This window comes from Phascolarctos cinereus, unplaced genomic scaffold, assembly GCF_003287225.1.
Source record: "Phascolarctos cinereus isolate Bilbo 61053 unplaced genomic scaffold, phaCin_HiC Scaffold_2;HRSCAF=192, whole genome shotgun sequence".
NCBI lineage: Eukaryota > Metazoa > Chordata > Mammalia > Diprotodontia > Phascolarctidae > Phascolarctos > Phascolarctos cinereus.
In genome coordinates this window covers 300,069,719-300,093,881 of record NW_027555625.1, presented here as the reverse complement: position 1 = coordinate 300,093,881, position 24,163 = coordinate 300,069,719, and the positions used below count along the sequence as shown (strand labels likewise).

Genomic DNA, 24,163 nt, shown 5'->3' with positions numbered 1-24,163 from the left:
TTTAGTGGCTCCCTATTTATTGAGTAAAATGCAAACCTGTCATTCAAGGCTCACCAAAATCTGGTGCTATGCTATATTCCGGGATCTAATAAAACTCTCTTCCCCATCCTCTATGCTCCAATCAAACTGGATTACTCATCATACCACAATTATACTCAGTGCTGTCTTGCCTCTCTGTCTTTCCTATGCCAGGAACATCCTTCTCTTCCCCCTCCCCCTCTTTGCATGAAACATCCTTCCCTCAGACATCAAAGAGTATTTTGTTTTATACCTAATGTTCTTGCTAAGTGGTATTACATGGAAAAGTTATCTCTGTGTATAGCTCATCCCCTGACTTGGCTCTAAGTTCCACCAGGACAAGGATTACATTTTATTTAGACTTTATTTTCTCCAGTACCTAGCAATAGCTAGGATATAATAGCTAGCAACAGCGCTGTGCATGCAACAGATACTTAATGTTTGCTGAACTGAATTATGCTAAATTGCAAACTAGAAAGGCTCTCCACGTCCAATCCCACTCCCCTCAATGTCCCAAACAGATGCTTGATCATTATTGCGTCTTTTTTTTCAAGCTAAGTATTCCCTTTTCCTGTAAATCTGGTGCCACAAATTAGAAAGGACGCCATGGGATAGCGGACAGAACACTGGATTTGGAGCCAGAAGACATGAGTGTGGATCCCAGCTTAGAGGCTTACTATCTCTGTGACTACAGGCAAGTCCCTTAACCTCTCTGAGCCTCAGTTTCCTGATTGATAAAACCAGGGAGTTCAGTTAGATAATCTTTAAGATCACTTTCAGCTCTAAATCCTATAATCCTGTTTCCAGAAGAAGGTCATCAGAACCATAAGAAGATTTCAAACCATATCACATGAAGAATAGCTGAAGAGCATTTTAGCATGGAGAAGAGACACTCAGAAAGAGCACAATCACCTTCTTCAAATAGCTGGAGGACTGTCATGGCTTGGCCTCGGAGAATAGAACCAGGCTCAATGGTTCTGCAGAAGCTGCAAGAAGTAAAAGGCGGGAGTAGGGGTGGGAGGGTGGCTGGGTGGCATATCCTAGCAGTTCAAGCCCAGTGAAACGGGCCACTTTTAAATGAGTTTTGCATCACTAGGCAGAGGCTGAACGATCAACCAACCATCTATCATAGATATTACAAAGGGACAGATACATGGTTCAAGTCGATTTTCAATGTTCAGAAGGGGATCTAATTTACTTTGGATGACACAGCTAGTAAGTGACCATAAACTGGGCCATAAACTCAGGTTTTATCTGACTCTAGTTACATTACAGCCATATGGTATAGCCAAATCTAGCACAGTGGATTTTGGAATCACAGGCCTGGAGGTTTCAAATTCTCACTCAGCTGTGTGACCTTAGGCAGGTCACTTAACCCTCACATACCTCAACTTACTTCCCTACTAAAAGAAGGGCTTGGGCTACAAAATCTCTAAAGGTATTTCAAACTTCTAAGTCTTTGATCCTATGACTGCAAGTCAATTTTTTTTTCCTACAGTAGAAGGTTGTTTGCTTTTTTTTTAATTTCAGTATTGCTAAAAGTTTTAGAGATATATGCTATCAATTTCTCAATGTTCAAAATAAAAATGTGATGAGTACCACCTCCCAAATAAGTCCTTCTTTGGGGTGGGGAGCTGGGAGAAGTATAACAACTTTAGGGAGAAGGGAAAGAAGTCCAGGAGGAAAGCCAGTGATGAAATGTAGTAAGAGGATCTAAAAAGGTAAAGGCAAGGAGGTGAGAGCAGGCATGTATCTGAAGCCAAATGTGATAAGTCTGCTAAGTTATGTTAGTTCAGAATTTGGGCAAGAAACTGGGAAATCCAGTTTGGGGTTAGTTTCCAAAACTAACCTAACTCATAAAGTTAAATACATAAATCCTGACCATGTCATACCTCCAAACAAGGAAACCTGGTTTGGTCTGTTTCATCTTTGACCAGGAATAGAACATCCCTTCTAGCTCCAACATTTTCTGTTCCATATTCCAATTCTATGTTGTAAAGGTCCTTCTAATTCCAACATGCTACGTTCTAAAGTCTCTTCTGGCTCTCATAGTCTAAGTTCTAAGATTCTGTGTTCTAAGGTCCCTTCCATAGTCCTTTCCAATGGTCTGAGGGAAGCAGAAAATTCCTAGATCCAAATTCCAGTCCCATCACAAGAACTCACCTACCACATGAGATAAGAAGCAGTTAGAAGGCAGTCAGGACTAATATGCAGATATGAACATTTTGAAGAAGAACCTTCCCCACCCCCCCACTTTCTGTATTGGCTGCACCAAGCAATAACAACTTATTCCAGTGACATTAGCTCCCTCTACAGACTCAATGAAAGAGACACACAAAATTTAGTACCTGAGTGGCTTAAACCAAGCAACTCTGTGATAGTACAAGCCTATCTCAAGCTCAGAAATGTTTGTCACATTTATAAAAACCAGTGGATTCCACAATTTGCACTTCACAAAATGATGTCAAATTCTTAAAACCGCCCAATCTACATCTAACTCAGGCAGGGAAGAGTAGAAAAGGGTTTTCATGCACAATGTAGGGTTGAAATTTCTTATCTATAGCATTTCCAAACTTCTTTGGGAAATAAGCTGTAAGCAAATTGTAAGCTAATGAATGCTAGAATCCTTTGGAGCTATAGCATGATATAGCACAGATGTGCTGACAGCTGGGTTCCCATCTTTGTTCTGCTACCCAATAGTGGCAGAAGCTTAGAAAACTCATATAATTCTACTGGGCCTGTTTTCATTCTGAAAAATGAAAGAGTTAGACTAGGTGAGATGCTTGTGAAGCAATATGGTAGGCACTGATAACAGAAAGCAAATCTGCAGACGTGACTTTATTAACCATGTGACTGTAGAGAAGTCATTGAACCTCTCTAAACCTTTGTTTCATCTATAAAATTGGTGATTAACAGCTGGAGTTTGGGTTGTTATAAGGCTCAAAGGAGATAATTTATGTAAATGCATAAATTTTAAAGCTATGTAGGTACAGGTATCTATACCTACATCTCTAGGCACGTATGTAGGGCAGTTACCACTGTTGTGATTGTTGCTGTGTGTGCTTCTCACTCTAACACTCCAGGTTTGAGGGCTCTTCCAATTCTAGCATTCTGCATTTGCTTCCAGCTTTAACAATCTGATTCTATGACCTTCTGACACTACCTCAGTGGTGAAGGACACAAAGGGCACTAAAAACTGCAGTCATTCCAATCCTGTATTTACCAGTACTCTCTGCAGAGATGACAGGGTTTTTCTGAGAGGCAACCTGGAAGTGATGGTACTAGCAGGTACCCTGAAGAGGCCCAACTGGGTCATGACTATTATAGGGAAGAAACCAGAAAGATAGCCACTTTAAAAAAATAAAGCACTAGATGAAATAACCTCTATTTGGGGAGTGTAGACCTACAATGTTATTTATTAAAATGATTTAAAGAATTTGTTAAAATAAGTTAAACTAAAGCTTAAAATGCAAAACTCAAGCAATCTGGAGAGCCAGGTAAGTACTTGTGGCCTCAAACAACTACAGTGACTAATGGCAGAGACCTACCTGCTCCAGGGCTGAAGAAGTTGCTGACAACCTGCTTTACTGAGTCCAAATGAAGTGCCCCAATGTAATTAACTGTGTGAACTTGAACAAGTCACTTTTCCCTCAAAGCAACTGTAAAATGAGAAGGGCTAGCCCATATCAGATGATCTCTTAGGTCCCATGAAGCTGACATTCAATGATTCAAATTAGATAATATATGTGAAAACACTTTTTTAAACACAAAGCAGTTCTAGGTGCATCAATTATCATTCTACTGCCAACAGTCTTAATGTGACACAAGCCCTCCCAGAACTGCTGCTGGTTCAATGAGCTGCTCTACATGTCCCTCAAGTCAAGCCCCAAGGAAGAGGAACCATTTCTCCTCCTACTCCACTCCTCGCTAAAATGACAACTACTCCAAAGACGATCTTAGCATTCTCTAGATATGGAAAAGCACATGAGTAATAGGTTTCCTATTGTCACAGCCTAATTATGAAAGTGACCAAAAGATGGACGACAAGACACAGTATATGCCTTTTATTTTAATTCTACTATTTCTTAAGGAAAATTCGGAACTGTAGCAGGAGAGAATTATAGATGGTTCTCAACACATTGCTGATTAAATACCACCTGTCTTTATAAATATCTGACTACCCTGCTTCTGACAGCAATGATAATTTGCACATTGTTGTTTTTATTAGTACTATTTAACAAGTCTTCAATATATCAATGTGTAAAATATGGATATTTTCAATTCTTCAATAAAGATTGTTTTAACGATAATGGTCATTCTAAAGCACTTTCAGGTTTACATAGTACTTTCTTCGTAAAAACTCAAACATAGGGGGAATAAATATCCCCATTTTTAAAATGAGGAAAACTAAAGCTCGGAGAAGCGAAGTGACTTGCCCACAACCCCACAACTACTCACTGCTGGTGCTAGGATTCAAATCCAAATGTCCTGACTTCATGTCCAGCATGCTTTCCAATATACCACAGTGTTTCTCTTCGGTTAGTGCTTGATAAGAATATTCTTACGCCAAGAAACATATGTTCTTGACAATGTGCAAAATATATTTTCTCTAGGGATCAACAAAACATCTATTACCTTTAGCCTGCATTACCAAGGTTTTTGGCAAAATCATCAAGAAAAGCACCAAGGACTATGACCTCCAGAAGAAATCAATTGCACCCATAATACCATAGAAAAAAGGCATCCATATTGCTTTCAAAATTAATCCCTTGTGGCGAAATGTACAGGTGCCACTTGTTCAAAGAATCAGATGGTACCCATGTCACAAGAGACACTTACCTGAGGGAAAGGCTGGCTCAGTAAAGGTTTAAATTTTTAACTACGACCGGCTCATTTTGGTTGGAACATAATGCTAATGATGCCAGGGTCAAGGGTTCAAGTCCCATGTGGACTGGAAGGCCTGGCTCAGTTTAGCTGCCACAGACCAGCCACCCCTAACTCTGGCCAGCTGTCACACAAATCTACCCTGTTGGTCACAAGGGAGATGAAATGACAGAGTGAGGACAGATCAGCCTAGCCTGCCCCCACTGCTGGAAAAATACTGAAAAAGCATGAACAACGGCCCAGGCAGCTTTTTTTCTATGTAGAGAATGGCACATATTTTGATACAAGACAAAAGAATTCTAGGACATAGGGATGAGAACTGTGCAGGTGCTCCAAGGCTAGTGTCTTCATATACAAAGTATAATCATAGAATGTTAGCCAAGGAAGGACCCTGAAACAACATTGTTTTAAGTTAAAAACAAGTGCTAGGAAAAAAGGACAGAATAGTAGAGTTGGATAGGACTTTAGAACTTAGAACATTAAAGCACAGGACAAAGAATATATAACTGGGGGGCAGCTAGGTGGCACAGAGGACAGAGCTCCAGCCTTGGAGTCAGGAGGACCTGAGTTCAAATGTGGCCTCAGACATTTGACACTTAACTAGCTGTGTGACCCTGGGCAAGTCACTTAACCCCAACTCCCTCACAAAAAACAAAAAGGCAAAATATATACATATGTGTGTGTGTGTGTTTGTGTGTGTGTGTGTATAAAAATAAAAAACTGGAAGAGATATTACAACTTAGTGGGTTATATAGAAGACACAACATGGAGGGACTCCCTAGAACACAGAATGTTAAGACTTGCTGAAAAGGCACTAAAGATCATCTGGTATGACCACCTAATTTTACACAAGAGGAAAGTGAGACTCAGACAAGTAAAGTGACTTGCCCTTTATCATACAGTTAGTAACAGAAAAGGTACTTGAACTCAGGTCCTCTGGCTTCCCTCCTGCCCTCAATCCAATGTCCTATTCACTACACTCCTCCTTTCCTTCTCGTCCCCACCTCCCCATCAATAGCATAACACTTTAAAATCAGTGTTAAAACTTCCTCAAAAAAATTTTTTTTGCCAAAGCCATGAATGTCCTTTAATAAACAAGCCAAGCATTCTCCTGAAAACTTCAATAATTTCTAAGAGTCAACACAAGGCATGAAGGGATGCAAAATTGCAACAGGCCAAGAAAAGGAGGTTATAACAAATATGCTGACGAATCTTCATTATAGTGTTATGAAGGAGTTGCTGTAATAATTAATCCTAACCAAAAGCATACCCTCCCCTCAAAAGTTCAGAGAATATAAAAGGAGTACTTCCTGCTTTATGGCTACAAAGACCAAGCTAACTGGGAATATCAGTCCCCCAGGTCTATACTGCTTCTTAAATGAGATTACAATAAGAGTGATGTACTATAATACAAGTCAGCTGTGACAGGCAGCACTTTATAGAGCTATCTGTTTGTCTCCATCACTACATCACACAATGTGTCCCTGGACTCCAATGTGCAACTCCATTTACCACTACATGACAAATGGGCGGCACTTGTAAAAGGCACCGAGAGGTCCAGATCAGCCATGTAATGGTCACCACAGCTGTACCAGAGTGCTTGAGGGGACAAACCAGACCCCCAAGTTCATTAAACTGACCAGTAATGGATCTTTCAAAAAGTGCCTTAGGAATAATACAGTAAAGGCTAAAATAAATAACTCAGCATGGAAGGCTAATCTGAAATGGTGTTTGATAAATTATTTATAACACAGACGATTGTCTGCATTTAATATTGGAGCTACTAGTAGCATCTTTAAAAGATGATTTATGTGTTGCAATGCTATTAAACTTTATATTGGCCCGCTGCTAGCTATAAAGTCTGCTGAGATTTAGAGAATGAGTTTTAAACTGTCACGGCAACATCATAGTAGATGGAGACTGTATTAAATCTTTACTTTAAACCTGTTATCTAGAGAGTTGCATTTTGTAGTACTCACAAACTGATAGATTACCTCTCCACATCTGCTATGGTGCAGGTCCAAAATAGTAGAGCTAAGGAACTTTTCCACATTTTTCTTGTATATAGCTTCAATCGAATTTCTCTTCCCAAGTAAGTGATTTTCAGATTTGGAATGGCAGCAAAGTAAAATTTAAGAGCCTGTCCTACCGGACGCACTGGCTACTCTGGCAGCAAATTAATGTTTTTCTATGTGTAAGTGGTCCATTGCATATACTTAACAGTATGGAGTACTTGACAGGCTATTCAGGGATAGCCTTGGGAATATACAAATGAAATGGTATCTAAAGTCCCATGAGACAACAGATTTCAAAATAATAAAGGTAAAAGAAAAACAGAACTGATTATTTACATGATATCTGTCCTCTGGATCATCATGAATTAGTTGGCAAAGGTTTGAAGGAAGAGACAGCATGGCATATGGCAAAGAGATGGCCTGCAGTCAAAAGACCTAGATTCTAATCCTTACTCTGCTACAAACTTACTATGCGCCCAGAGGGTGGGGGATGGGTGTGGAGGTGGGGGGAATAATCATAAACTCTTCTGAACCCTCTTTCCTCATCTACAGAAGGGCCAGGAGTACTGAATTAGATCACTTGTAAGATCCATTCTGGCTCTAAAGCTGAATGGTCTAACATTCTATGTTCTAAAGATTGTTTCCACTCTGAATTGTGTCCTCAGGTCCCTGTCCAGCTTTGGCATTCTACATTCTAAGGTTTCTTCTAGCCCTGACATTCTATACACTATTCCAACATTCTATGTTCCCAAGTCCTGCTAAGCCCTTACATTCAGATTCTACGATTCCAAAGAGTAACAGAACAATGCTTACCATAAGATGAAAAGACCTACCTAATCCATGGTCCATGGTCACTATAACTCTTCTAGGAAACTAGAGAAGAAATATCTTGACCTTGGGCAAATCACTTAACCTCTCTGCACATCACTTTCTTTATCTGTAAAAAGTGTGTGGGAGGGAAGGAGACTGGACTAGAACGATCTTTAAGGTCCCTCCTGATTCTCGATACCTCACTTCTAAGGTAACACAGTTACAGTGGAAAGAACGCTAGACTTGCTGTTGCCAGACAAGTTCAAAGCCCACCTTACTTACTAGTATGACCTTTGCTAAATCATCACTCACTCTCAATCAGTTTCATCTGTAAAATAAGGACAATACATGTTCTTACTTCACAGGATTTTATGAGGATCAGATAAAATATATAAAGCACTCTGCAATCTTAAAGTACTCCACAAATGTAGCCTATTTTTATTATTATTACCTCACCTGACAACCATATGGGTAGGGCAGAGACCATTATCCCCATTTTACAAATGAGGGATGAATGATTTGCTCAAGGTCACAGCTAGGTATTTGAACCCAAGTCTATGCCAGTGACAGACCTCATGCTTGTCTGTCTCTGTGTGTGTATATAAATAAAAAATGCATTTATGTTAATTATGCTTCCAAGCTGGGTCTAAAGTTCTCCTCTGATGACCCACTGCGGTGTGGATGTGACCCTATGTTCTAAGAAAGTTATACCAGCAGAAAACAAACTCTGATGGGTCCTGTCAAGCTGGAAAAGCTCTGAAGACTGGCCCAGCCATGAACTGTCGGTCTATTACAAACTGCAGAAAAAACACTGGATTTAGAATCAGAAAACCTATTTTTTTTTTGTGAGGCAATTGGGGTTGTGACTTGCCCACAGTCACACAGCTAGGAAATATTATGTGTCTGAGGCCACATTTGAACTCGGGTCCTCCTGACTCCAGGGTCGGTGCTCTATCCACTGCACCATCTACCTGCCTCAAAAAGACTAATTTTGAACACCAGTATGCACAATGAACTACTTGTGTGAACTTCAGATTAAGCCACTTAACCTACATGGGTCTCAAATTAATTCCCCAACATTTGTGTTGTAAAATTATGCCGTGGGGAGAACGATCCTGAAAATCCTTTCCAGCACTAAATCTACTAAGCAGTGAGGTTCCACAGCACAGAGAGCACTAAGCCTGGAGTCAGGAAGACCTGAGTTCAGGTCCTGCCTCAGACACTAAATAGCTGTGTGAACCTGGGCAAATCATTTAGCCGCTGCCTGCCTCGGTTTCCTTAACTGTAAAATAGGGATGATAACAGGGTTGCTGTGAAAATGTAAAGTCTTTAGCACAGTGCTGGGCACATGGTACATGCTATATAAATGTTACTGTTAGGATTATTCTATCCAGCTAAGGGCACAAAGGCTCATCACTAAGAAGTTATCTACCAAGTGATGACTTTCTTCAGTTACAGCAGTTCATGAAAATTATCTACTAGAGCAGAGGGGTTGCAGTCTACATTGGTGCACAAAATACTTACACTGATGACACCATTGATCCCAGAAAGACAGGTGACCCTCTGGGCCTCAGAGGGTTGAAGACGCTTTCACACGGTCAAAGAGCTAGCTAAGTGGGCTGGCTGGGCCTTGAAGCCTGGACTGCACCTTACTCCTAAGACTTTAAACACAATCACCTGAGAGTAAAGGGAGGGCTATGACAACCTAAGAGATGAAACTAGGATACAGTAATCTCAAAACAAGATTAGAAAACAACGAAACAACAGAGAACTAAAGTATTAGAAAGAGAAAAGAGGCTTACAGACATCTTACTGAAGTTCTCACTATACTATTAATGTGACATAAAGGAATCACTTATGAGTTGCTGAATAAAATTTAAAGAGCTCAATAAAGTGTTTAAAATAACCACCTAAAGCAGTGTGTTTCCTCTGTTCTGCAATACAGCTAATGTATCCCACATGCAGGTTAAGTATTTCAGGGCAAAAAAGTTGATCTAATTTTCTGAAAACCAGCACTGTGTGGCAGTCCTAAGTTAAATTCATAAGAACTGGGGTTTTGTTTTCTGTGAGAATTGTTTGGGTAAACTCAGTATTCCTATGCAAACACCTGGGAATTGTTAAGTATAATTGAACTGCATCTGGTGCTGACTGCATCTGTCCAGTAGGGAATTAGGGGCTGAGTGTGTGGTTGTGTTTTCTTGTGCTGCTATCCTCACTCTTCCCTTTCCTGCCAATGGGCTTTTGTGAATGCATTCTATGAGGTGACCAGACAAGAGAGAAGTGCTATCATTCACAGGAATGCAAGGTGATGGACAGCAGGAGCAGGGACTTACAGGTTTCTAGGGTATGCCTATTTACATAAACAACTGACCCCACCCCAGAGGGTATCAGAGGCACTACACCTCTGCACACGGGACCTAATGAGGAAGGCCTGGACTTCATCAATTTTTTGGCAGAAGGCAAGATATTAGTAACACCATGGAAACATAAAAATGGTATCTTAAAGAATTCTTAAAAGTGATTTAGTTCAACCTCTAACATCTGACAAGTGGTCATCCAGCCTTTAATTGAACATTTTCAGTGATTTGGAATTTACCACCTAAAAAGATAGCATTTTCTGAAAGCTCAAATTGTAACAAAGCCCTTTTTTATACTGAGGTAAAATATAAGTCTGTGATTTCCAAGTAATGTTTCTAGTTCTATCATCTGAAATTACAAATAAGCCTAATCCCTCTCCCACATAACAGAGATATTTGAAATTAATTATTTTATTATCCTTTTCTTCTCCTCATCACTCCCCCCCCCAAAAAAAGTCTGTTCTTCTCCAGGCTAAATATTCTCAGTTGCATAAACTAATTATCATGACACAGTGTGGGATACTCTTAGCATCCTGGTTTTTCTCCTATGGCTGCGGTCTACCTTGTCAAGGTCCCTCTTAAAATGTTACCCTGTGCAGATAATATAACTACTCTGGACATAAAAAAACGAGAAAGAATGAAAATTTCTAGAGGGAGAAACAGCCAAGAACCGAGCTTCAAAAGAAAACATATACTGCAATATTGAAAATAAAGAGAAATCACCACCCACAGCATATATTCTGAAGGAAAGCAGCCAGAATTGGTCATTCAGACTGGTAGTGGTCTGAAAACCAGACTAAAGAAGTATGTTTTTGCCAATCATATTTCATACTTGTCAACACAAAATCCAGAAACTTCCATACAGATTCAAAGTTAAGAGAAAAAAGACCCCTAGCTCCTAAACTAGCTTTTATCTTCTTTTTGTTCAGTATTTTTCCCTAACGTCCCTCAAGCACCTCCCCTGTATGCCAAATGCTCAAAAAGAATTAGTCTCTTCTTCAGTCCTTCAAACGCTAGGTATAAAGACTATCTTGGCTCAAATCAACCCCCATGTTTCATCCCTGCTCTTGGAGACCAGTATCGAGATGACTGGGGAGAAGGAAAGCCAAGTAAGCTTCAGGTGGACAACGAAAGCCCAGAGCAGAGGGAGGAGAGGAAAGGAAAGAAAAGCACTTATAAATAAAGATTTTAAAGGCTATGCCTTTGAACAAAAGAAAGACCAGGTTTTAAAGTAAGACAGAGAACGCAATGCTCAAAATGAAAAGCAAAGCACCTCCAATCCTAATAAAAATTTCCTCTCTCCATAAAACATACCTAGTCAGTGACAAAGAGGTCTGCCAATAAATTAGCCCTTAAAGGCTGACACAGCCAACATCAGAGAAGAGTGAAATGAATTTGGTTTTTGGTTCACAACATGGGAAGGGAGGAGAGGCCAGAAATACGAGTTCCCAGAGTAAGAAGAAATAATGAGAAATCTCATCATCTAAAACCGGAATACTCTGAAAGGCAGCCAGGTGCATTGAAAGAACAATGGCCGTGGAAAGAGCCAGAAGACCTGGGCTTGAATCTCTGTTGTCCCTGGGTCATTTTCTCTATAGGCCTCAGTTTCCTCATCTGTAAAATGGAAGACAAGATTAGATGGTTCCTAAAGTCCTATTCAGCTCTAACAGTAATAATAATTCTATTACAGAAAAATCAAACTTAAAGCTGGAAGGGACTTTAGAGATCTTCTAGTCCAATCACATCATTTTACAAATGAGGATTCTGAAACCCAGACAGAGAAAGAGAGTATGGGCAAATCCAAGGACAAACAGGCAGTAAGTAGCCGAGCCAACTCGATACAGCGCTCCCTCCACCGTATGACATTAGTATTACTCTCTCAGTATGGCTGTAAGAAAAGGACTTTACCAATGCAATGACAAAATTAATGTTTCTTACTTATGCAGATCTAGGCATGCCATTCATCTATTCAAAATTATGAAATAGCTCCCCACTACCTCCAATACTTTGAAGCAAGGTTCAAATTCCATGGCCGAGGCTGAAAGCCCCCATAATCTGCACCACACTCACCTCCACCACTCTTTACTTCAGTCAAATAACTGCTCTTTGCCTTCTGAGCAGGCCCTCAATTCTCCAGCCTTCAGGCCTCTCCTTGCACTGTCCCCTATGCTTGGCATGCTGTTTTACCTGCTGAATTCCTAGCAAATATCCCCAAGCATTCTAGGAACCCTGCATTTGCACATGTTGGTCCTAGAGAGGGAGGATCTTTGAACACTAATATTGCCTCAGAGTTCTTTTAAGGCTGAGTGGCAGAGCACTACAGTCTGAAAAACTGAAATGAGAATCATCCAAAGCACATCAGAGGGGGCACTTGGTGGGCATGAGCAGAGTCTAAAGAATGCCATCAAAGAAAAAAATGACCAGAAAAGAGATTGGCCAGTCATGAAATAACCATGATATCCGTTCAATGGTAACAGACAACCAAGGAGGACCCCAGCACATTGGGTGACACCTCCACCCCTCAGGGCAGGGAGCCAATGAAAATGCATGGACAAGTCACATAGAATGGACACAGATGGGTTGCAATAAGCAACAATGGCAAGAATAACCACAATGATGAGATCACAGATCCATTTCAGTTTTGGAAAATATTGGTATTTTGATATCTGAATCCTCTAGTACCCCTGATACACAAATATTTACAATCTACAGTGAGGGAGAAATTAGAAATTCTTTGGTACTACTACTGAGGGAGAGGCATACAGGAAAGGGCACTGGAACTGGAGCTGGACTGGGTTCAAGTTCTGCCAGTCTTATTTACTATTTATATGACCTTAGGCAAATTACTTCACCTGTCTAGGCTTCAGATCTTAGAGCTAAAGATAAAGGGGTTAGTCCAGAACACAGAATTTTAACCCTTCTTTGTATGTCTAGCAGTCTAGTCATGTCTATGAATTCGTTCTCAGAATGTTTTAAAATAACTGAAGGAAATATTAAAATTTCTTTCCCATCCAAATTCATGAAGCTCAGGTTAAGAACACCTGATCTGGAGGGACTCCACAATCTCATACCTTGTTAGTCTGATTACAGCCCATATCCTAAAATGAATATTCTCTGAAATTAAAAAAATAACACCAGTTACAGAATGCACTCATGTTTATAAATATGCCAGATTTAGGAGAAAAGTCTGGTCTATATTCTACATTTTATTTTTTCATCTCACCATTAAAAGCAAATATGTACTACCATTATATCAGAAGTAAAATTCAATGCTTCACCACAAAGCCCTTCAGTAAAGCCTTTGCTCAGACTTCAGTCATGACCTTTACTCTCCCATGCACAAATGAAACTCGTAGTTAAGCATTATATCATTAATTACACTGGCCGACATTACACACTGCCAATAAAGTTCATGGTACACTGAAAAGAGCTTTAGATTCAGAGCGAGAGCCACAAGATCAAACCTTGCCTCTGTCACTCAGTATCTGTAACACTGGGTAAGGCGCTTTCACCTTCTCTGGGCCTTAGTCTCTTCATCTGTAAAAGGAGGGAGCTGGACGAGGTAGCCTTTTCTAGGTTTAAATTTATGGTACATTATTTTTGTAACAAATAGAATTAACAGATAAGCCTCTCAAAAACACTTATGGGTGGGGGGCAGCTAGGTGGCACAGTGCATAGAGCTCCAGCCTTGGAATCAGGAGGACCTAAGATCAAATTTGGCCTCAGATACATAACATTTTACTAGCTGTGTGAGTCTGAACAAGTCACTTAACCCCAACTGCCTCAAAAAAATAAAACCAAACCCAACAACAACAACAACAACCACCACCTTATGGTTTTGTACAAGGATTCTGAAGAGCGCTTGTGATTTTCAAAAAGCACCTACACCAGAGAACAGGACTAAAGAAGCCTATTTGTTACCAGAGAGGCAATGTGGTATAATGGAAAGATTTCCAGACTGGGAGTCAGGAGAGGTGGGCCAAACATCAGCTCAGATATTTCTTAGCATGGTATAGCGGAAAGAGCACCAATAAGTATCTGGAATCCAACCCAACATGTGTTGCTTAGTTTCGCTGAACTCGTTTTTTAAATCTCTTTTTAAAAATTCTTTCATAAAAGGCAAAACTCTCTGGGAGAAAGATACATTGAGAATTAGGTAAAAACTATTTTAATTCAAATTTTTTTTTAAAATAGGAGAAAATTAGAGGATTGAACTAAATGATCTGTAAGGTCCATTCCAGCTCTAAATCTATAATTACTATGATCTAGTCCAACCGCTTCAACTTCACTTATTTACTTTTGGAAACTGGGACTCCCTTAGATAAGCTAGGTGACACATCATACAAAGCACTGGGCCTGGAGTCACAAATCTGGACTCAGACAGTAGTGGGACTATAGGTAAGTCACTTAACCCGTCTGCCTCAGCTTCCTTATCTGGAAAATGAGGATAATAATGGCACTGACCTTCCAGGGTTGTTGTAAAGATCAAATGAGATATTTTTAAAGCACTTAGCACAGTGCCTGGTATACAGGTGCTTAATAAGTGCTTGTTCCTTCACTCCCTTCCTCCTTTCCTTGGCCTGATCCTAATACGCATCAGCATGGAATCTCTAATCTGCTGTTTTTATGACTTGGGCTAGACCCCTCCTTAGGTGGTCTGCTGGCACTGTGCTCATGGGAACTTACCATATTGGCGCCTGATTTAATGCAGACACCCAATTAGCTTCAGCTCTACTGCAGCTTAGAACTCCTGAGCTCAGGTGATCCACCAGCTTCAGCACCAGTAAGTACAGGGATGCACCGCCACATCTAGCCCCTCCAGTTGAAGAAACCTAAGGAAGTTGAGGTACTTGCCCAAGATCACATAGTTACTAAAAATGCTAAAATATCAACTCACATACTTTGACTTTTTTTTCTCATCAGGCCTCACAAGCTTGTTTGAGGTCTGTAAACCACAAAGGGCTCTACAGATGTGAATCACTAGTTATTATACTCAAAAACTTAAATCCATCTGTGATCTCATCAATGTGGTTCCCTTTAGACAACATAGATCAAAACCCATCCATCCCTTCTACTCCTGTGAGAATCTTGACCATGACCTCTGGCTGGTTCACCACTGATACTCCACTCAATGAATTGGGGGTTATTCTTGCTTTCTCTACATAGATAGTTCATATTCCCTACTCTGGTCAAGTAGCCAGTCTGTGCTCCTTTTTTAAAAAATGTATTTCTTAATAATATCTTTTATCTAGTTCCTTAGTTATAATGTGTTATTGCCTAGTCATACTCACTAGGTTCCTTGCCACTGCCCTCTGGATGACTGATAGTCATTTTCAATTCCTTGGAGGCAATACTGTGCCATGACACAGCCACAGAACATGTTATTATTTTTATTACTTTACAATGACATTCCTGACTCTTCATCACTCATTTACCTCGCCAGATCTGGTAAAGCATTTTAGATTCTTCAGTTGAACTTCTATAATGTAAATAAGACCTAGTCATTGGCTTCATGGAGTTTACAACCTACTAGAAGGATGCCACATACAAATAACCTAAATTCAGCATGAGAAACACATGGGATATAAATATGCACGAAGGGAGGGGTAGCGCAGTTGAAGGTAAAAAGAATTTCCAAGGAGGGAAATCAGGTAAGTTTTTAAGGAAGAAATAACATTTGAACATGGTACTAAAGACTGGAAGTGGAAATGAGGACAGGAAGGAGAACGAACATTAGTCATAAAAACCAGAACAAGCAAAGGTCCAGAAGTGGGAAAGTGAAGGGTATTTCTTCAATTTAGTAAGAGAGCAGTGTATGGGAGAAAGAAGTGTAAGAGTAAGACTGGAAAGATAAACTAGTGCCACACATAAGGAGAGAAAGCATACAGTGAAAAATGAACTGGCTTCTGAGTCAGGAATTAGGTCCAAATCCTGCTTCCAACACATTAGTGGTGTGACACCAAGCAAGTCACAACCTCTCTGGGTCTGAGTTTCCTCACCTGTAAAATAAGATAGCCAGATCCCTTAGTACTCTGCCAGACTAGAAAGGACTCTGAGGACCTCTCCAACTCTAAATCTACCATCCTATGAACACCATATTAACAAATTACGAAATACATGGGAATTTTTCCCCGTTCATTTTATTAAGCATCTCCCACTACTAGTCTACATAGCCTATTCGTTGCACAGACATAACCATGGTTTCTTTAAATACCCAGTAGGGAATTAGGTCATCTGGAGGGCACCCTAGCTGGGTATAGGGGTTATTTTGGTTTTGTTTTTAATTAAAGGGGCCATCCTTTGACTCACTCCTTAAAAGAGGCCTATTCATTGATTGGGTGTTGCCTCAAACTGAGAATCTGAAAAGACCTGAGCTTAAAAAGGCCAAGGTCTCCCACTGCATCCTGGGCCATCTCTAGTCATCCTGATCTATATTTGGCCTCTGGCTCTAGATGGCTCTGGAGGAGAAAATGAGGCTGGTGACTCTGCACAGCTCTTCCTCACTCAAATCCAAGTCATGTCATCTGATGTCACGGTCCTCTTCAAGAATGAAGGACAAACCACAAGGGGGGTAGGTAGGGGTGGGAACAAGCATTTACATAATGACTACTATGTGCCAGGTACTTTACAAATCATATTTGATGGTCACGACAACCCTGGGCTGTAGGTGCCGTTATGATACTCATTTCACAGTAGAAGAAATTGAGGCAAACACAGGTTAAGCGATTTGCCCAGGGTCACACAGCTAGTAAGTGTCTAAGTCCATATTTGAACTCAGATCTTCCTGACTTACTAAAAAGCTGGATTTTTTGAGCAACAAAAATTCACAACAAATGTCTGTTGAGGTATAAAAGAGTTGCTTAGCAACCTCTTTTGCTTTACTTCACTCTATTCAAATGCATCACCTGACCTAGACCTAAGGTGGCAATTTACCTGACTCCCAAACCATTCTCTCTCCTCCTTCATATAGCTGAGTACCTGGCATACAGTCTTACTTATTTACTCTTGATCCCAACTCCCACCCTTATACTAACCTCCTAATTCTTCCATTTCCATATAGTAAGGGTAACATTCTTGGGCTTTCTGTCACTCACAAGTGTTTCATTTCAATGATCAAAACTTCTAAAATCCCTGTATCAGATTATAGCCTCCTATTAATCCACCTATCTATCCTTCCCTTTCCTAAACCTTTTCTTTGATCTGCTACCCCTCCATCCCTTAGTACTCTCCCAGGACAACATTCCTGCTCAAATTCCATCTTCCTCCCTTCAATTCTACACCATTCTGTACACGGAAATCATCTGTCCCCTGACCCTATAAGGATCACACCTTGCCAAACCCAACCCCAGATTATTTGATAATTCACCTCTCCATCCCCTTTCACATACTGCCAGAGGAAATCACAATAATGCTCACTTGATTCACTACAAATTTATGCTATCTAATCTCATTCCATAGTTCACAGCATGGAGGTAATCCTTTAACTCCTCCCTAAATGATTTCCTATCCCACTACTTGTAGGCAGCAGTTCCAAACTCTCCTCAAGGCTCCCACACCCACACTATCTCAGTTGAGCTGCTTTTATAACTTGGGGGAACACAGAGACCATTATCATGACCCTATTACTAGAAGATCAGACATAAAATCCTATTTGGTATTGAAAGCCCTTCACAATCTAGACTCTGCTTACCTTTCCAATCTTCTTACACTTTACTCCCCTCTATGATCCAAGTGCATTGACCCACTAGCTGTTCCTTATATATGATACTTCTCTCTCTCTCTCCTCTCTCTCTCTCTCTCTCTCTCTCTCTCTCTCTCTCTCTCTCTCTGTCTCTCTCTGTCTCTGTCTCTCTGTCTCTGTCTCTCTCTCTCTGTCTCTCTCTCTCTCTCTCTCTCTGTTCTCTCTTCTTCTCTCTCTCTCTCTCTCTCTCTCTTCTCTCTCTCTCTCTCTCTCTCTCCTCTCTCTCTCTCTCTCTCTGTGTCTCTCTCTCTCTCTCTCTCTCTCTCCCCTTCCCTCCCTCCCTCCCCTCGGCCACTGGCTTCCTAGCCTCCTTTGAGACAGGGCTCAACTCTTATCTTCTTTAGAACTCTCCTGCCCTGACTCATCTCCTTCACCCTAACACTTACACTCTCTTTTATCTGCACATTGTCTCTCCTATTAGAATATGAGCTCTGGGAGAGGTCAGAACCATATTTTTCCCTTTCTTCGTATTTCCTGTTTTTAGTACAGCCTCTGCACCTGGCCTACACTCTATGAAACCTAGGTACCTGTTATGCCTCCCTTCCCCCTATTAGAATATAAACCCCTTGACAGAAGAATCTATTTCACTTTGGTCTTTTGTCCCCCCAGCATCTACAGCAGTATGTGACACTTACTAAGTGCTTAATAAATGCCTGAAGACTGATTAACTACATGAAGAGATTATCCACACTGATGAAATCACATAAGTACTGAAATGAAATACAGTTTAGACCTGGAAGGAACCTTAGAAATCACCTAGATAAAGCCCCTTATTTTAAGAGTTGAGGAAACCAAGGCACAGAGAAGTTAAGTAACTTGCCTAAGGTCACAGTGTCAGACCTAGGATTTAAAGTCAGGTCCTCTGACTCCAATTCCACCACACCAAGCTGTTAATATAAACATGTTGAAGACAATTTCTTTCTGCACATGAGTTACAATGGCATTTTGTGGAACACCATGTGGGAAGAATATGGTCTACGTAACGGTTTAGGCCAGGAAGTAAAGAGGAATCCAAACACAATTTCAAACCATTGGCCCAATATACATAGGGATGATTAACTGGAATGTTGTTTGAGCAGCCAAGAGCCCTTCCTCACTTGTGCAGGTAGCAAGTGCAGCTTCACTCTTAAATGACCTGTTAGGAAGTTCAATATTCATTATTATATTAACTTACCTGCACAATATAAACACACAAAGACCACACAATTAAGCCTGAATGTTATTTTATACTTATTTTCTACACAATTATGTAAACACACACACACACCCCTTTGCTAGTGTCCTTAATTATATTTCACTGCATATTAGATTCTAGTGTTTTGGTACGTTGTACCACTCACAGGGCCCAGGCTTACTATCACCTCCCCCTTTCTAATACTGTATCCCACACAAGTGTAATAAACCATGTTAATATTTCATACCACTGTGAAATGTGCTGGAGTATCAATTCAACATCTGCTGTCTTTAGGGTCCTGGAGTCCCGCAGAGACACTTTCAATTTGTAATTGAGTTCTATACTGAATTAATCAGCAGTTTATCTTTTTTACTAAAATAACGTCTTTCCCACTAACCTGGATTTACATTAACAATTTATGCCAAATTACCTGCCAAGACAAAACTTATATGATCCTAAGCTACCATCCAGTAATGCTCCTTCTTATATTTCATTCTTGATACTCCTCTAAGCACTTATACATAGAAAAGTACAAATACATTGTTCTACACCATAGTCTCCAAGTCAGATAATGTCTTAAATTTGCAATTTAGTTAATGATTCTGAGGGTTAAATTCAGGGTTCCTCTTCTAATTTCTTCTATAGTAGTGACAGCTATCACTTATTAAGTAAGCTACAATGAAAATTTGTAAAACAGATTTGCGCAACAGAATGAACTTTCTGCATAATAAAATAACTTGTAAATCCTATCACTCTACTTCTCTTAAAGCTTTTGACCTCATCTGTACTAACTCATCTCTTCTTTTTTATATTTTCATTTTAATTAATTAATTTTTAAGTTTTCAACATTCATTTCCATAAGATTTTGAGTTCCAAATTTCTCCCCATCTCTCCCCTCCCCCCCACCCCAAGGCAGTGTGCAATTTGATATAGGCTCTACTTACACATTCACATTAAATCTATTTTCACACTAGTCATGTTGTAAAGAAGAACTAGAACCAATGGGTAACTCATCTTTCTCAAAGCATTATGTATTCCAGATAGTGACTAGAACAAGAGGAAAAACAGTTCAGATAAAGGGGGGAATTTTATCTGCTCTAAATTATGCACTTTTAAAAAACCAAATCAGCAATGGCAATTCAACCAATTACAAATAAGACCTATGTGAACATATGATTACAAATAAAACAAGGATAAGGAGGGAAGTGGTCAAATGGGGCCGGGGGAAGAAGAGATTCTTGACATCAAATTTCTGATCCGGGTTTGGTATCTAAGATACATACACAATTAACAGATATGTATAAAACCAAAAGTCATTGCCCAATAGGTAAGTAGTCAAAGGATGTGAACAAACTGTTCAAGGAAGAATTGAAAGCTATTAACAACCCTCTGAAAGCATACTACACATTTTTAAGAATAAGATCCAATCAAAGCTGTAAGGTTTCACCAGATACCCTGCAAATTAGCAAAATTGACAAAAGGTGGGAAGTTATTTTTGGAGAGATTGTGGAAAGATAAGCACACTAGTGCATTACTGGTAAAGCTGTGAATCAGAAGAACCATTTTGGAAAGTAAATTTGGAATTATGCAAATAAAGTTACTAAAATGGCCAGAACTTATGATTCAGAGATTATAGGCTAGGCTTATGCCTCAAAGAGGTCAATGATATGAAGAAAGTTCTCACATACACCAAAATATTTACAGCAGCACCTTTTGTGTTAATTAGGAATTAGAAACACAGTAGGTACCCACTGATCGGGGAATAACTAAAAAAAAACTGTAGCACATATATGTAACAGATTATTATTATGGAGCTGTAAGAAATGACAAGTGGACAAATACAAGTAAGCAAGCCTGCCCTCTGAGAAATGACAAGTGGTCAATACAGAGAAGCATGGTCAGTTCTACATGAATTGATGCAGAATGAAGTTAAGTAGAGCCAAGAGAAAATATGCCCAATAACTACAATAAAAAAAGAAAGAACAATCACACACAAAAATCAGAAGTAAATGTTACAAAATTATAAATAAGTATGACTTGAAAGAAGAGATATAAGACAATCTTATACCTTTACAAAGGTGAGGTACACAAGTGTCATACGTTGCATAAGTTTTCAAACATTTTCAAATCAGTTCTGTTGATTTTTTCCCCCACATCTTTTTCTTTTTTGTCTTTAAAAAATATTATTTGTTACATGAGAGGTCTCTCTGGGATGAGGGAGATCAAGAATCTGGGGGGGAATTATGGTGATGGTAAAATAAGACATTAATAAAATGTATTTTTAAAAAGAAAGTATGATCTATACCATAGAGTGAGCACAGAACATTAGAGGTGGAAGGAGACTGGAGATCATCTACTACAACACTTTACAGATGCAGCAATTGAGGCCCAGAGAGGTCAAACAGCTTGACCAAAATGTCACAATAGTGGCAAAACTGGGACTTTAATACAGATCTCTGACTCCCAATCCAATGCTCTTTCTACTACATTTATGGTAATGTTTCCCAACTGTCTATGTGAAATTTCACCTAACATTCTCTTCAGTGAGTCTCCTCATCTCTTAACTCCAACTCTTGAATATTCTGATTGAATATTTCTTGTTCATACAGAAGTTACTTTTTGTCTTCTGGATTTCTGAGACAAGTATTAGAGAGAGGCCACGAAATATTCACCTACGTGGTAGATTTCCCATGTTCCACAGTTACTAGAAACATACAAACTGCAACCATTTAGGATATAACAGCTGCTCCAGAGGAATGCATCAAAAATAATTACCTGTCTTACATCTACCTATTGTGTAAGAAAATAACTCCTTTTTTGGTATGTTTTACAAATAGTTGCAAATAAGTAATCTCCATTGTAACCTGCAAAATCTTTCAATATTACATTCCACAATTACAATGCCTATTAACAAGCACATAGTAGACACTTGAATAAGCTGGTTGATTACATAAGGAAACAAAATTCTACATTTATGTAACAGAGTACAGAAACAAATTTTGATGGGAATTTTCTTAAAAGAAAGTCACCAAAGGCGCAGCTAGGTGGTGCAGTGGATAGAGTACCGGCCCTGAAGTCAGGAGTACCTGAGTTCAAATCCAGCCTCAGACCAAACACTTGACACTTACTAGCTGTGTGACCCTGGGCAAGTCACTTAACCCCAAACACCTAAAAAACCCAAAACAAACAAACAAAAAACAAAGAAAGTCAACAAAAAGTCTCCCAAAGGCAATAACTATGCAAGTTAACCATGTGTGGGCACACTTCATAATATCTTTACAAAAAGAATTAAGAACTTCAAAGGTTACATAGGATATCTCCATAGGCGGATTAGATGACCTCTGTGGTCCCTTCCAGCAAAAACATCCTATGTTCTGTAGTCTAAAAGTCTATGCACCTTTCAAACTTTAACATTTTGTTTAAGGTTCCCTCCAACTCTAATGTTTTAGCTCTAACAGTCCATGTTCTCAGGTTCCTTTCAGTTGTGACATTCTGTGGTTCTAATTTTAATTTCCAGAACTCCCAAGGCCCTGCCCTACCACAAAGAGTCCACCATCCCACTCACAGGTAATTTTATTCAAAAGTAGTTTTCTACATAACCTATTCTACTTCCTAACACTGAAAAGCAAAGACAGACATTTCTCAACACCCACTCCTTAGGAAAATTCAACTTCTGACTCCCAAAAGAGATTATCTCAACAGCAGTTGGATTTAAGGGACTCAATTTTAGAAGCCTTCCTCCCAGAGAGGCTGAGATACCACACTACCTTTTTTATCTTCAGATGAACATCAAAATAAGCAATGTGGATATTTATACTATGGAATATGAAAATGTAGACAGGAGACCTAAGAGAAAAGTACTAACTCGATAAGCCCTTCCCCTTTTCTGCCTTCTCAATCTTAGAACACTGCAAGGTTCAAACTAAAAAATGGCTAATTTGACTTTTAAACCTTGAAGAGCTGTGACACAAAAGAGTAGGATGAAAAAGATTAACCATTAATAACCTCATCATCAGTCTAATCTAATGGATAGTTCTCCAAATCTCCTAGTAACTATATAAATCTAAAATTAACTTATCAATGCTTGCTAAGAATAATTCTGTACTGCACCCCAGGGATATCTTAAGTTTGTGATGATTCAAAAGACTATTTTTTCCATCTTAAGCAAAATTAAACAATCTGAGTTTTCAAGTTGGAAGAAACTACTGAAAAGAGAAGGTCAGAGCTCACAGAGGTCTCAGAATACAGATCTTAAGAGCTGAGAGGCCTAAGAACATAGAATATTAAAGTTGAAAAGGACCTGTTATATAATCAAATTCAAGTCCCTAATTTTACAAGTTCAGAAACTAAATTCATGGAAAAACTGTTAGTATAAATGGAAACATTTTGGCCCACTAAAAGTCTATAACCAGCATGCAAGAAAAAATGCTTTGTAACATAATAATACTAACAAACTACTGACATTTATAGAGTTTTAAAGTTTAAAAGGTACTTTGCATTGCTTTTCATTTGCGCCTCAAACTATCCTGTGAAGTAGTACATGTGTTATCCCCATTTTACAGATGAGGAAACTTTGGGTGAAAAGTTAAGTGATTTTCCCATGGTCACAGAGGTAAGTCAATGTTACTGGTGAGATCTGAATCTCTTTCCCAATATCAAAGCCAGAACTTTTCCCACTATACCACGCTGCCTCTAAAATACACAACTGCCCAGACCAATAATTCAAGTTCCAGGTCAAGACCCATATCCAACATGATACAGCTATAACCAAAAGCAAGAACCAAAGCAACCTTAGGAAAAGTGTCTTCTGAAAAATGACTCAAAAATCTCATTACTGTCCACATCTACTACATCAACAGGATTTGACACTGGGCAAAGGTAGTAGGAACAGATGACCTCTGAGGTCCTCTCTGATTTGGAGATTCTACAGGAACATCAAGAACTGCCAACATCAGTTTCCCCTAAACAGCTCCAGTGTTGCCTTAGGCCTGCTACAGAAATACCAAACCTATGTAAAAATCCATATCATCACAAGGCAGTTCACACTAAAGAGCTGTCAAAATAACTAGTGACACCTGTCAAAATTAGCTAATCAAAGAACTCATTCTAAGAACAGTCAAATATAGATAAAAAAAGATGGGCAAGAAAACAAATGAATATGCCT

The 24,163-nt window shown here is 39.4% G+C and overlaps 1 protein-coding gene across 1 annotated transcript in view; it reads right to left on the bottom strand.

Moving 5' to 3' along the window:
* The window catches only part of PSMB7 (proteasome 20S subunit beta 7), an 85,254-nt gene that overhangs the window by 4,512 nt on the left and 56,579 nt on the right, over positions 1-24,163 (bottom strand). The gene's annotated exons all lie outside the window — the stretch shown is intronic.